Consider the following 13,136-nt stretch of genomic DNA (forward strand, 5'->3'; position numbering starts at 1 on the left):
TATAGAGAAGAAATTATAAAAAAAATGGGGAAAATGGGAAAAAAATGTTCCAAAACATTCATAGAAGCTCTTTTTGTAGGGGCAAAGAATTGGAAATTGAGGGCATGTTCATCAATAGGGGAATGACTAAACAAGTTATAGTACATAAACACTATGTAATACTATCGTTCTATAAGAAACCATAGAGTTGGACTCTAGAGAAACATGGATTAACATACAGGATTTGATGCTTAGAGAAGGGAGTAGAACCAGGAGAACAATGTACACATCAACAACAACATTATGAGATGAACAACTTTGGTGGAAGCAACTCCTCTCAGGGTCCAGAGAGCTAGGACAACTGTATTATCCCCAACCAAAGGAAGAAAAACATAACAAAACAAAACACACAGAAAAAAAAAACAACAACCCTGATGAACACCTTATAAAAATTTTCTCTATCTCTTTCCCTTAATCTGAATTCCTCATGCCAAAAAGTATTAATTTGTAAATATGTTTAACAAAATATGTATATGTATGTAAAATGCTAAACTGACCATTCCCTGCTGAGGGGAGGGGGGGTGGGAAGAGAGGGTGGAGGAAATTTTTGAAACTTGGAAATATGCAAGAAAACAAATAAATACATTTTTTAAAAAAGAAAAACTATCACTATCATTAAAAAGCATGCATATGGGGGTGGAGCCAAGATGGCAGCATGAAGGCAGCATTTCCCAGGAACTCCTTCCCACCAAAACTCTAAAAGCCAACAAATTATGACTCTAGCCAAGATTTAGAGGGGCAGAAGCACAGAGAGACTGAGTGATAGATTTTCCCAGTCCAAGATAACTTAGAAGTTCCACAGGAAAGGTGTGTTTCACCAAGACTGGGGGTTGGAACAAAAGCCACAGCTGCAGCACAGCCTAGCCCAGCCCAGCCCAGCCCAGCCCAGAGATCACTGGCAATAGCTTGAAGGGGCGGTGAGAGAACTCTGCTACACCAGAATTAGTGTGGAGTGAGGAGCACTGGTCGCAGAATCTGTAGCAAGAATCTGGAGAAAGCAGCCTGCCCCCCCAGAGCACAGCCCACAGACAGTGAGGGAGTCAGGGAAGACTACAGAAATTTCCCTGCTTTCCCCTGGGGTAGGATTCTGCTGTATGCCCACACTCAGATCCAGTTTCAATTTGGGCTTCCATACTAAGATAGCCAAACAGTACACCTCCTTACAGCTCCAGGGCAGAGGGAAGTGCAGTTGTCATCTATATATCAAAGCACAGGCAAGAGAGCATAAGACCTTGGAGGAATAAAGGTCCCAGTGAGGTGTCCCTCCCAAAAAAGCCCAAAGCCTTGGAAGTGCTGTAAATTAGTCTTGGGCTGAGGTAAAGAGTAAACAACTGAAAAAGAAGAATCTAACCATAGAGAATTACTTTAGTCCCATGGAAGATCAAAACACATACTCAGATGGTGACAAAATCAAAACTTCCATATCCAAAACCTCCAAGAGAAATAGAAAATGGGTTCAGACTATGGATGAGCTCAAAAAAGACTTTGAAAAGCAATTAAGGGAGATGGAGGAAAAATTGGGAGGAGAAATGAGAGCAATGCAGAAAAATCATGAAAACCAAATCAATAGCTTGGTGAAAGACACACAAAAAAGTAATGAAGAAAAGAATATGTTAAAAACCAGTGTAGACCTAACGGAAAAAGAAAAACAAAAGGCAAATGAGGAGAATGCCTTAAAAAGCAGAATTGGCTAGCTGGAGAAGGAGATAAAAAAGATCTCTGAAGAAAATAACTTCAACAAATGCAGAATGGAACTAAAGGAAGTTGATGAAAGAAATCAGGAATAAATAAAACTCTTCCAAAAAAAAGTAAAAAATTAGAAGAAAATGTGAAATAGCTCATTGGAAAAAAGAACTGACCTCGAAAACAGATCCAGAAAAAATAATTTAAAGATTATTGGGCTATCCAAAAGCCATGATCAGGAAAAGAGCCTAGACTTTATTTTTCAAGAAATAATAGAGCAAAATTGCCCTGAGATCCTAGAAGCAGAGGTAAAATAGAAATTGAGGGAATTCACTGATAGCCTCCTGAAATAGATCTCAAAAGAAAAACTTTCAGGAATATTATAGCCAAATTCTAAAACTCCCAAATCAAAGAGAGAATTCTTTTTTTTTGTAGTTTTAGCAAGGCAAATGGGGTTAAGTGGCTTGCCCAAGGCCACAGAGCTAGGTAATTATTAAGTGTCTGAGGCTGGATTTGAACTCAGGTACTCCTGACTTCAGGGCCAGTGCTCTGTCCACTGTGCCACCTAGTCCCCCCTCAGAGAGAGAATTCTAAAAGTTGCCAGAAACAAACAGTTCAACTACTGAGGCTCCATAGTCAGGATTACACAAGGCTTAGACTATGATATTCCTGAAGGCAAAAGTTCTTGGTTTACAACCAAGAATCAATGATCCAGCAAAAATGAACATCCTCTTTCAGGAGAAAAGATGGTCTTTCAATGAAACAGGGGACTTTCAGACTTTCCTATTGAAACAACCAGAGCTGAACAGAAAGTTTGATCTCCAAGTACAGGATTCTGGTGAACTATAGAGGGAATGAATAGAAGGACTAACTATAGGAACTTAATGATATTGAACTGTTTGTATTCCTGCATGGGAAGAAGATATTGATATCATATGAACTTTCTCATTTATAAGAGCTGTTAGAAGCAGCATATATAGACAGGGTAAAGGAAAGAGTGGAATATAATTGTATAATATAGTAAAAAGATGGAGTCAATGGGTGATAAAAGAAAGTATTGGGAGGAAGGGAAAGGAGATGAAGAAGCAGCTAAGAAATTTCACATAAGAGTCATGGAAAAAGCTTTTTAATGGAGTAGAAAGCGGGGAGGCAAGGGGGAATGAGTGAGCCTTCATTCTCAACAGAAATTGTTCAGAGAGGAAATAACACACACACTTAATAGGGTGAGGAAATCTATCTTACCCTAGAGAAAAATGAGAAGAAAGAGATGGAATAAGGGGGAATTGGAGGGAAGAATGGGAAGAATAGGTAATTGAAAAGAGGGAAGATTGAGGGAGAGTCTATCCAGATACAACACACTTTTGGACAGGGCAAGGATCAAAGGAGAGAGAGAATAGAATAAATGAGAGTGGGGAGGAATAGAGTGGAGGTGCAGCTAGGAATAGCAACTGTGGAAAAAATGTGGAAGAAATTTCTCTGGTGGACTTGTGATAAAGAAAGCAACTCACCCCAGAGAGAGCCATTAGAATCTGAACACAGACTGAAGCACATATTTTTTCTCTCTCTATCTCACTATTCTTGATGTTTCTCATCTTCTTGGGGGGGGGTTATATTTAGTCTTATAACAAAATTATTGTTCTAATAGTAATAATAAAGTTCACTTGCAAAAAAAATTAAAAAATTAAAAAAAAGAAATCAGGAGGGATAAGATTTCAGAGAATCTTGAAAAACTTGCATAAACTGATGCTGAGTGAGATGAGCAGAGCCAGCAAATGAGGGTGATGATCAACCTTAATGAACTTGCTCACTTCATCAGTGCAATAATCAGGGACAATTTTAGAGTATCTGTTATCGAGAATATCATCTGTATCCAGAAAAAGAACTGTGGAGTTTAAACAAAGACCGAAGATTATTATTTCAATTTCTTAAAAAGCTGTTTTAAGTACTACATAATTTTTCTATCTCTAATATTTTATTTCTTCCTCAAGGATATTTTTTCTTTCAACACATTCAATTTTAATCAATACATATCATGTAAACAATGTAAATATTATCAGATTGCCTTCTGTTGGGAGGAGGGGAAAATTGTAAAACTCTAACCCTTAAAAAATGATTGGTAAAAACTACTATTGTAAATAATTGGAAAACAAATAAAATAAAACAATCAAAAAGCATGCATACCCTATTTGTGGTGGATCAAATGCACTCATTTTCATATAAAGAGGAAATCAGATTTATTGTAAAAGAAAAAGTTCATTAATCTTAAGGAAATACAATGTGATGGACACTAAATGTAAATTGAAGTATAAACAAAATACATTATGAAAGATAAAATAATCATTAAAATTCCAATTGAGCACTTTCTTAATTTTCAGATACAAGAGATTAAGATGAAAATATATGCTTGTAGTGATGCAACATTTCATCTGTCAATTAAGAAAGAAAACAGATAGCTTTACATGGTTGTCACTGTTAAAAGTACTTATTCATAGTTTTGATTATCTTTCCAAGACATCTTGACTCTCCTTCCATGGTTAAACCAAGGGGCTTAGAATTTTCCCTTAGAGTATGCTTCTGAAGTCATGTAACTTGATTATAAGAATTATTTTCTAAATCTGTTGCAGTATTTGGTTCAGCTTCAAAAGTGATGATCCAGGGTGGCTAGGTGGTGTAGTGGATAAAGCACCGGCCTAGGAGTCAGGAGTACCTGAGTTCAAATCCGTTCTCAGACACTTAATAATTACCTAGCTATGTGGCTTTGGGCAAGCCACTTAACCCTATTTGCCTTGCAAAAACCTAAAAAAAAAGTGATGATCCATTTTAAAAGGCAAACAATGGATACCAGTTGTATCTTTTTCCCATTCTAAGATACATCTTAAAACCATATTCAGCATCAAAGTGCCAAATGTACATTTGAAACTAAAAGGATTGATATTTAGGCACAAGGCCTGGGTACTCTAAAAAGAATTGTCTATGATCTCCACAGATGATGATGCCTATAGTAAAACCCCATTTTGATGCCATATCATGACTTGGATATTCATAAATTATGCCAAGGAAGCCAAATTCTGGCAGGTCTTTTCTAATCAGGAAAGACTTGGAATCAAATTCTAATCAAATTGTCTCAGATACCTCTAACTAACCTCAAAGAAGATCATCATCTAAGTTTGATCATCACATGATAAATGTTTTTACTTCTGGAATGCACTCCAGGGCAGTTTCTATGGGAACTCTCCCAGGCTCTGAATTGACATTTGTTGTTAGGTAAACAAATGGGACCCTTTTCACTTCCTTTGCAAACTCACTATGAGTTGGGCAAATAAGAAACCTTGTCTGCCATCCCACTGGTTGGGAATCCTCCAGCTAACTGTAGGGAAGCCTGAAATTCCCTCCCATTCATGTCTATGTTCAATTATTCATTCTTTAACTTTCAGAGAAAGTGGGAACTTCATTCACTCAAAGATGGAGGATGGGAATGTTCTCATTCTTCAAGATCTGTGAATCTGAAACTTGAATCTGCACAAACATGATAGAGGTCTAAACTCTATGTATTTGCATTCTATTTCAATTCAATTTGTTTTATGCTAGTTCAAGAAAGAATTCTAATGACCATTTCAGTGACCAAGAATCAGTTATTTCATTATTGTTAGTAACTCCAAGAATGTGTAGTCATTATAACAATGCACATCATAGACATTTTGACTTAGGCACACATAGATCTTAAGATGCATATCCAGGGGTCGCTTACTGGTAAGTTGCAGAAGTGGAATTTGGACCCAAGTGTCTCTGACCCCAAACCAAGCACTAAGTCCTCTACCCCATAACTGCTTGTTTAATTACTAGAAAAAATTTGGATAATTACAGTATAGTAAGTACCAACTTTACCACTTAGCAGCAATATGAACATAATTTCTTTAAACATATTGGTCATGTTTCCCTGAAAACTACTTCCCCTCATTCTATCCACCTCCCCCATGCCTCTATGAATAAAAAGCATTTCCAGATGAGCAGGGATTTTCCAATGAATGGTCTCTTTAAAAGTTAAAAACTGCATTTTCTGTAAGAAAAGTCACCTGCTTCATCAGCAATTTTAGCAATACCAAAGCAGTATGGCCAAAACAAGGAGAGAGCACCATGTTTAGAGTCAAGAGACCTGGGTTCAACTCCTTTAACTTTTTGAGTCTAATTTTACTTCTCTGTTAAATCAGGCTACTAATGATTGCACCCATTTAAATCCTGAAATTGTTTTGAGGGAAGCAGTATGGAGGAATGGACAGAGTATAGTACTTAAAGTCATGAAGATCTGAGTTCAAAACCCTTCTCATCATTTGCTTTGTTGTTGGTTGTTGTCCTTCGTTTTCAAAGAGGACGAAAATGACATCACTATGTTGAGCTAAGTTTCAGTGTGTTTGACTGTGGTTGATACAAACACAAACTTGGTATACTCTACCACAGGTCAGGTTCAAATAGACTATGGGAACATTTGGGGTAGATTCTCTAAATCTGGGTACCTCACATTTTTTTTGTACTACTTCAATTATGTTTTGCTCATAGAGCACAGCATCTTCTCTGATGAGGCCATGCTAGGCTCATGTTCCCAATGTCTCCCATATCAAGTAATCAATTCTAAAATTCTTCAGACAGACTTTGAAATTATCTCTGTATAGTTTCTTTTGACTACCATGTGAGTGCCATCCTTTTGTGAATTTACATAAAATATTTTTAAGTAAGTGTATGTTTGACATTTGAACAACATGGCCAGTCCTTCAGAATTGTGCTCTCTATAGTTTGAATGCTTGGCAGTTTGGTTCAAGAAAGAATCTCAGTGACTAAGTGTCTTATCCTGCCAGGTGGTCTTCAGAATCTTCCTAAAGCAATTTAAATGGAAACAATTCAGTTTCCTGGTATGTCACTGGTAGACAGTTAAGGATTCTTGAGCATACAACAATAGTTAGCACAATAGCTCTGTAATCATTCTAATGCCTCTCCTCTTAGACACTTTCTTTAGAAGCCTCCCAAACACTGAGCTAGCTCTAGCAATGTGTATATCAACTTCATTATCAACATATTCATCCCGGGAAAGTATACTGTAAAGGTAAGTGAACTTATCTACAGGATGCACAACTTCTCTACTTGATATAACTAATGGTTCAATATATGGATGGTATGGTGCTGGCTGATAGAGCACCTGATTTTTGATCGATTCATTGACAGTAGAAACATTGTGCTGAAATAGAATGCAAGAGGGAAATTTCAGTTTCATTCAACATTTAACCATCCACCAAATACAAAGCCAAGTACAAGGGGAAATACAATTAATACAGTACATCATGTCACTTTTCATCAAGTAGAGGTAATAAAAGATCTACCGAGATAAATTCAAATGCCAGTGTTGGGTATTGTCAAGGAATATCTATAGAGAATTTTCCTAGAGACATCTGCACAATTGTTTTTTGTGTTAATATTATAATTCCCCTGAAGGATCACTAGATGTAGGAAGCATACTAGAGGAGTGTTGATTCTAATAATAATGGTGAAGGCTAAGTGTAGTTATTTTAGGGAGGAGACAATATTGGCTATCATGGGCAGATAGTAATTAACTCTTCTTTCCCATACTTTAATGACTTTGGGGTCATTCTATGGCCTCTGTGGTATCATACCAAATCCTTCATTTTGGAAACCATTTCTCTAGAAGGAAATCATGTAGTTGTCAACTATCCAATGAAGTAACTTGTATTTTGTGCTTTTTTTCTGGAAATGGGACAGAAAAACAGTGGTCTTCTATTCCTTGGAAATTCTAAGTGGATTCTTATCATGGGAATTTACTAGACCATTTTTGTGGTTATTACTCAGCCTTGTGAAATATAACCCACAGACTTCAGGATAATAAGATAGCATTTGAGCTAGAAAGGGTATACTAACCAGCATATACTAACCCTTCATTTCACATATGAGGAATATGAGAAACAGAAAAGTTATAAAACTTAGCATCATACAGCTAGTAAATATTTGAGGTAGACTGTGAACCTAGGCCTTCTGACTTGAAATCTAGTTTCCTTTTAGACTGGCAGATGAAATTCAATAGGGTTAAAAGTAAAGTCTTATACTTGAGTCTAGTTCTAGGATGGACCTGTCCTTTCAACATAGAGAAAAAATAAGACATTAATAAATCATTCAGCACTTAACAAAAGAAAATTTACTTAGCTATAGAAAGAGGAGAATATTCATCAAAGGTAGACTCTGAGGACATCTTGAGGGGATCCAGCTAAATAAAGCTCTCCTGCCTGCACTAATCCTCCTCCATGTCTGTTTTGTATTCAGATGGTAAGGAATTAAATCAATAGTTTGAGCCCTTAGTCTCCTGAGCTAACCATGTTTTAAGGAATATTTCAATAACTTTTAAATGAAAAACTAATCTGCATGAAGGGATTAAGGGTTACAGTTCCTTACCATAGGAACAAAAAATTATCTTGACAAGTACAAGAGGGGAGAATTATGGACAGATAGTTGTACTGAATAAAGATCTGGGACTTTAGGAGAATGGCACACTCAATGTGAGTCAGTAGTGTGTGGTATGGTAACCAAAAATGCTAATGTGATCTTGGATTACATTAGGAGACAAAACCTATGGGAGGGATGTATGGAATATTCAGGGAGGACTAGAACCTTTGGTATGCAGGCTTGTTTAGCCCTTTTCAAGTTGCTAATCAATTTTTGATATTTACCTCACAACCAACTCTCACCTGCAATTCTAAGAAACTGTAGCATGTATAATGGCCACACTGGTAAAACCACCTTGGCAAATGGGCTCAGTAAATTTGAGGGTGACTGATAGAACTTAAACTCTTCAGTTATTTGTTGAGGGGCAGAGGCTGTCTAACCAAAACATGAGAAGACTTTCCCTTGTGGAATGTGTGAGTGAAACTATTTTTTTCCCAACAGCAATGAAGGTGGCTGAAGCAGGCTCTGTGTAATATTTGAAGCTTGATAAGACATCAAAGACACCAAAGTCATATATAACTTCCAAGATCATAGCCAGTTGTTTTGTTTTTATGTCTTGTTACTGGACTTTGATGAATCTAGAAGAGTGAAGTTGATGACTTTGTGCAAATCTGTTTCACTTAAATCTAATTCATTGTCTGTTTAAGACATCACTCGAGATGACATGGGTCTTTTTCAAGAAGGATCAACAAGAGCAACAGCAATGTCATGGGAGGCATTCTTTTAATGTGTGACCTGAACTATGTATTGTTGCTTAGGTTGCTTCTAAATTTCAAATTCTGTGAATCTTTGATATTTTAAGATTTTTTTTTGCAAGGCAAATGGGGTTAAGTGGCTTGCCCAAGGCCACACAGCTAGGTAATTCTTAAGTGTTTGAGACCGGATTTGAACCCAGGTACTCCTGACTCCAGGGCCGGTGCTTTATCCACTGCACCACCTAGCCGCCCCCCAAATCTTTGATATTTTAAAAGGTAGCTTTGATAAAAGCTATGATTCTCAGAAGATAAATTTAATTTGTAACATTAACCATAAGATGAAAATTTTTGTAATATTAAAATTAATCAAGATTAGTTCAATTTGTTTTATATTTACTCTTATAACTATTCCATTCTCTCCTAATAGTTTTACTCTGAGGAAGCAACATGGTGTAGGGCAGAGGTAGAGAACCTTTTTCCCACCAAGAACCATGTGAATATTTATGACATCATTCAAGGGCCATACAGAATTGTCAACTTAGAAATTAGAATGCCATATTCGGTCGGACATTCAATTAATTTCCTACTAAAAAGCTCTTAGATTTATTGAATTTCAAGTCCCTTCTGCAATTGCTGTAGCAGCACCAGACCAAATGTTTTCTCAGGCCTGACATTCCCTTCACCAGGGAAGGGGAAAGTAATTGGTCCTTAAAACTACAAAGATCAGGGGCGGCTAGGTGTGGATAAAGCACGGTCCTTGGAGTCAGGAAGTACCTGGGTTCAAATCCGGTCTCAGACACTTAATAATTACCTAGCTGTGTGGCCTTGGGCAAGCCACTTAACCTCATTTGCCTTGCAAAAACCTAAAAAAAAGTGCAAAAGAAGGTGGCTTAGCCCTACCAGATCTAAAATGGTATTATAAAGCATCAGTCATCAAAACAGTCTGGTACTGACTTTGAAATACAGTGGTTGAGCAGTGGAATAGACTAGGTGCAAAAGAGACAGCAAGAAATGATTATAGAAATCTGGTGTTTGAGAAACCCCAAAAGTACAGCTTCTGAGATAAGAACTCACTCTTCCATTAAAAACTGCTGGGAAATCTGAAAGAAATGGCAGAAACTTGGATTAGACCAACATTTCACACCCTATACCAGGATAAGATCAAAATGGGTACAGGATTTAGACATGAAGGAAAATATTATAAAAAAAAAAGTAGGAGAAAACAGAATAGTTTACCTGTCAGATCTATGGAAAAGAGAGCAGTTTATGACTAAGGAAGAGATGTAGAACATTATTAAAAACTAACTAGATAATTTTGATTATATTAAATTACAAAGGTTTTGCACAAATAAAACCACTGTAACCAAGATCCAAAGAAATGTATTAAATTGGGAAACAATTTTTACAACTAGTATTTCTGACAAAGAACTCATTCCTGAAACATATGGACAACTGAGTCAAATTTATTTTAAAAAGTAAGCTATTCCCCAATTGACAAATGGTCAAAGGATATGCAAAGGCAATTTACAGATGAGGAAATCAAAGTGATCCATAGTCATATAAAAAATTGATCTAAATCATTACTTTTAGTGAAATGAAAATTAAAACACCTCACACCTCTCAGACTAACCAATAAGACCAGAAAGGACAATGATCAGTGTTGGAAGGGATATGGGAAATCTGGGACACTAATACATTGTTGATGGAGCTGTGAACTCATCCAACCTTTCTGGCGAGCAATTTGGAATTACATCCAAAGGGCAACAAAAATGAGCATGCCATTTGATCCAGCAATGCCACTATTGGCTCTATACCCTGAAGAGATTATGAAAAATCATAAAAAGGGTAAAAAAGTCACTTGTACAAAAGTATCCATAGCAGCTCTGGTTGTGGTAGCAAAGAATTGGAAATTGAGTGAATGTCCATCTATTGGGGAATGGCTGAACAATTTGTAGTATATGTATGAGATGGCATACTATTGTTCTATTAGAAACCAGAGGGATGGGATTTCAGAGAAGCCTGAAAGGATTTGCATGAACTGATGCAATGAATTGATGCAAGCTGATCGAGATGAGCAGAACCTGTCCTGCTGTTACACCATAACAGCAACATGGGGTTGATGATCAATCTTGATGGACTTGCTCATTTCATCAGGGATAATTTTAGGGTATCTGCGACAGAGAATCCCTTCTGTATCCAGAGAAAAAATTGTGAAGTTTAATCAAAAGCCAAAGACTATTACCTTTAAATTTTTAAAAAAGTTATCTTACTATGTAATTTTGCTATCTTTTATATTTTATTTTTCCTTAAGGATATGATTTCTCTCTCAAGAGATTCAATTTTGATCAATGTATAGCATGGAAACAATGTGAAGACTATCAGACTGCCTTCTGTGGGGAGTGGAGAGAGAGAGAGAGAGAGAGAGAGAGAGAGAGAGAGAGAGAGGTGAAATTGGGAGAAAAATTGTAAAATTAAAAAATAGATGTGGTCAAAGATTATAAATAAATACTTTTTAAAGAAAAAATTACATTATCTTTTGTTTTCTCATTTAAGCATCATAACATCCCTATAAGACTTAAAAGTTGTTATATTTTTGCAGATGTGAAAACTGAATTCCAGAGAAGGGAAATGGCATGTCCAAGAACACACAGCCTAGCTAAAACCAAATCCCTAAGGAGAAAATATGTATTTTTATGTGCTAAACACTTGGCAAATATTATCCATTTTATCCTCATAATGACCCAGGGAGTTGGGGAAATTGAAACATAAAGAGGACAAGTATCTTGACCAGCTAGTAAAGGTCTGAGATCAAATTCAAGTCTTCTGTACTCCAGGCTCGGTATTCTATCTATTGCACCATTGCTGTTTCCTAAGTCACCTTGTTCTTGATCCAAGTCTCTTCCTACTAAGTCACTCTGCTACCTTAGTCTCCACTAATAGTTGATTAGCTATTTCCCTGCTCTTATAGGCAACTAGGTGGTACAATGGAGAGAGGGCTAAACCTGAAGTAAGGAAGAACTGCGTTCAAATTTGACAAATCCTTAACCCATATTTCCCACACTTTCCTCAACTATAATAATGTTTGTCCTTCATTTTCTATGAAGACCATGACATCAGGGTGGTGCTGCTATGAGGGTGCTGTGCTAAATCACCAACCTCACTTTTTCCTCCAGAGCCATCTGGGTCCAGATATGAATCAGTATGACTGGCGATGGCCCTGGATGCAAGGCAATCAGGGTTAAGTGACTTTCCCAAAGTCATACAACTAATAAGAGTCAAATACTAGAGGCTGGATTTGAACTCCTGCCCCCCCTGACTCAAAGACCAATGCTCTATCCATTGCATCATCTAGCTGCCCTCTTCTAAATTATAAAAATTGAGATAATAGCACTTTTCTTCCTAGGGTTGTGAGAAAGATCAAATGAAACTATATTTGTATTGGCTCATAGTAGATGATTAATAAATGTTGCTTCCCTTTCTTAACCCTCTCCTAGTAAGTGTTTGAAGGAAGGGCTAGATACTGTGATTTTAACTCTTTCCTGGTCAGGAGGAAGGATATCAAGGAGAACAGGGAAAGAACCGTTTTTTTCTCTTTTCTTACCCCAAACTGGAGTTTGAGAAAATTCAACTCATACTAACTCATATTCGAAAAAGTTCATTTTAACTTATGCTTACAATGGAGAATTTAAAACAGACTTGGAAATACAGTACTTAAATGACAGAAAGGAAATAATATTCTCCATTATAATTGTGGTTTTCCATGTGATTTTTGGCCTAAAAATGATGGCTGAGAATAGAAAGCATCTAAGTCGTCATGGAATTGATAAATGAAACATTCTGATAAAACCAGTCATTCCTCTACTGACAAACCATAAAAAGAATCTTCTGTTTCAAAACTTGAAATGTTTTTCTTTTCAAACTCTGAACAGTTTACTCATGGCAATGAAGACAGGGAACACAAAGAAACACATTGAATAGTTTCAGAATCAGCTCAGATTTCCCTAGGCATATCTATGGTACTATATAACCCAGAGCAGTTTTAGGAAAAGAATTCTCTGACTCTTAAGTCAGAGAATGAGTAAATAAAAGAACCTATTTCAAATGAGATAAGCCTGGCTCAAAGAAGGTGATATATAATTATTCATTCCCATTCTTTTCCTCCAGTACCCCTATTCCATATGCCTTCTGGAAGTGGTAGTTTTATGCAAATAGTAGTAT

The sequence above is a fragment of the Macrotis lagotis genome, chromosome 1 (genome assembly GCF_037893015.1).
Source record: "Macrotis lagotis isolate mMagLag1 chromosome 1, bilby.v1.9.chrom.fasta, whole genome shotgun sequence".
Taxonomy (NCBI): Eukaryota; Metazoa; Chordata; class Mammalia; order Peramelemorphia; family Peramelidae; genus Macrotis; species Macrotis lagotis.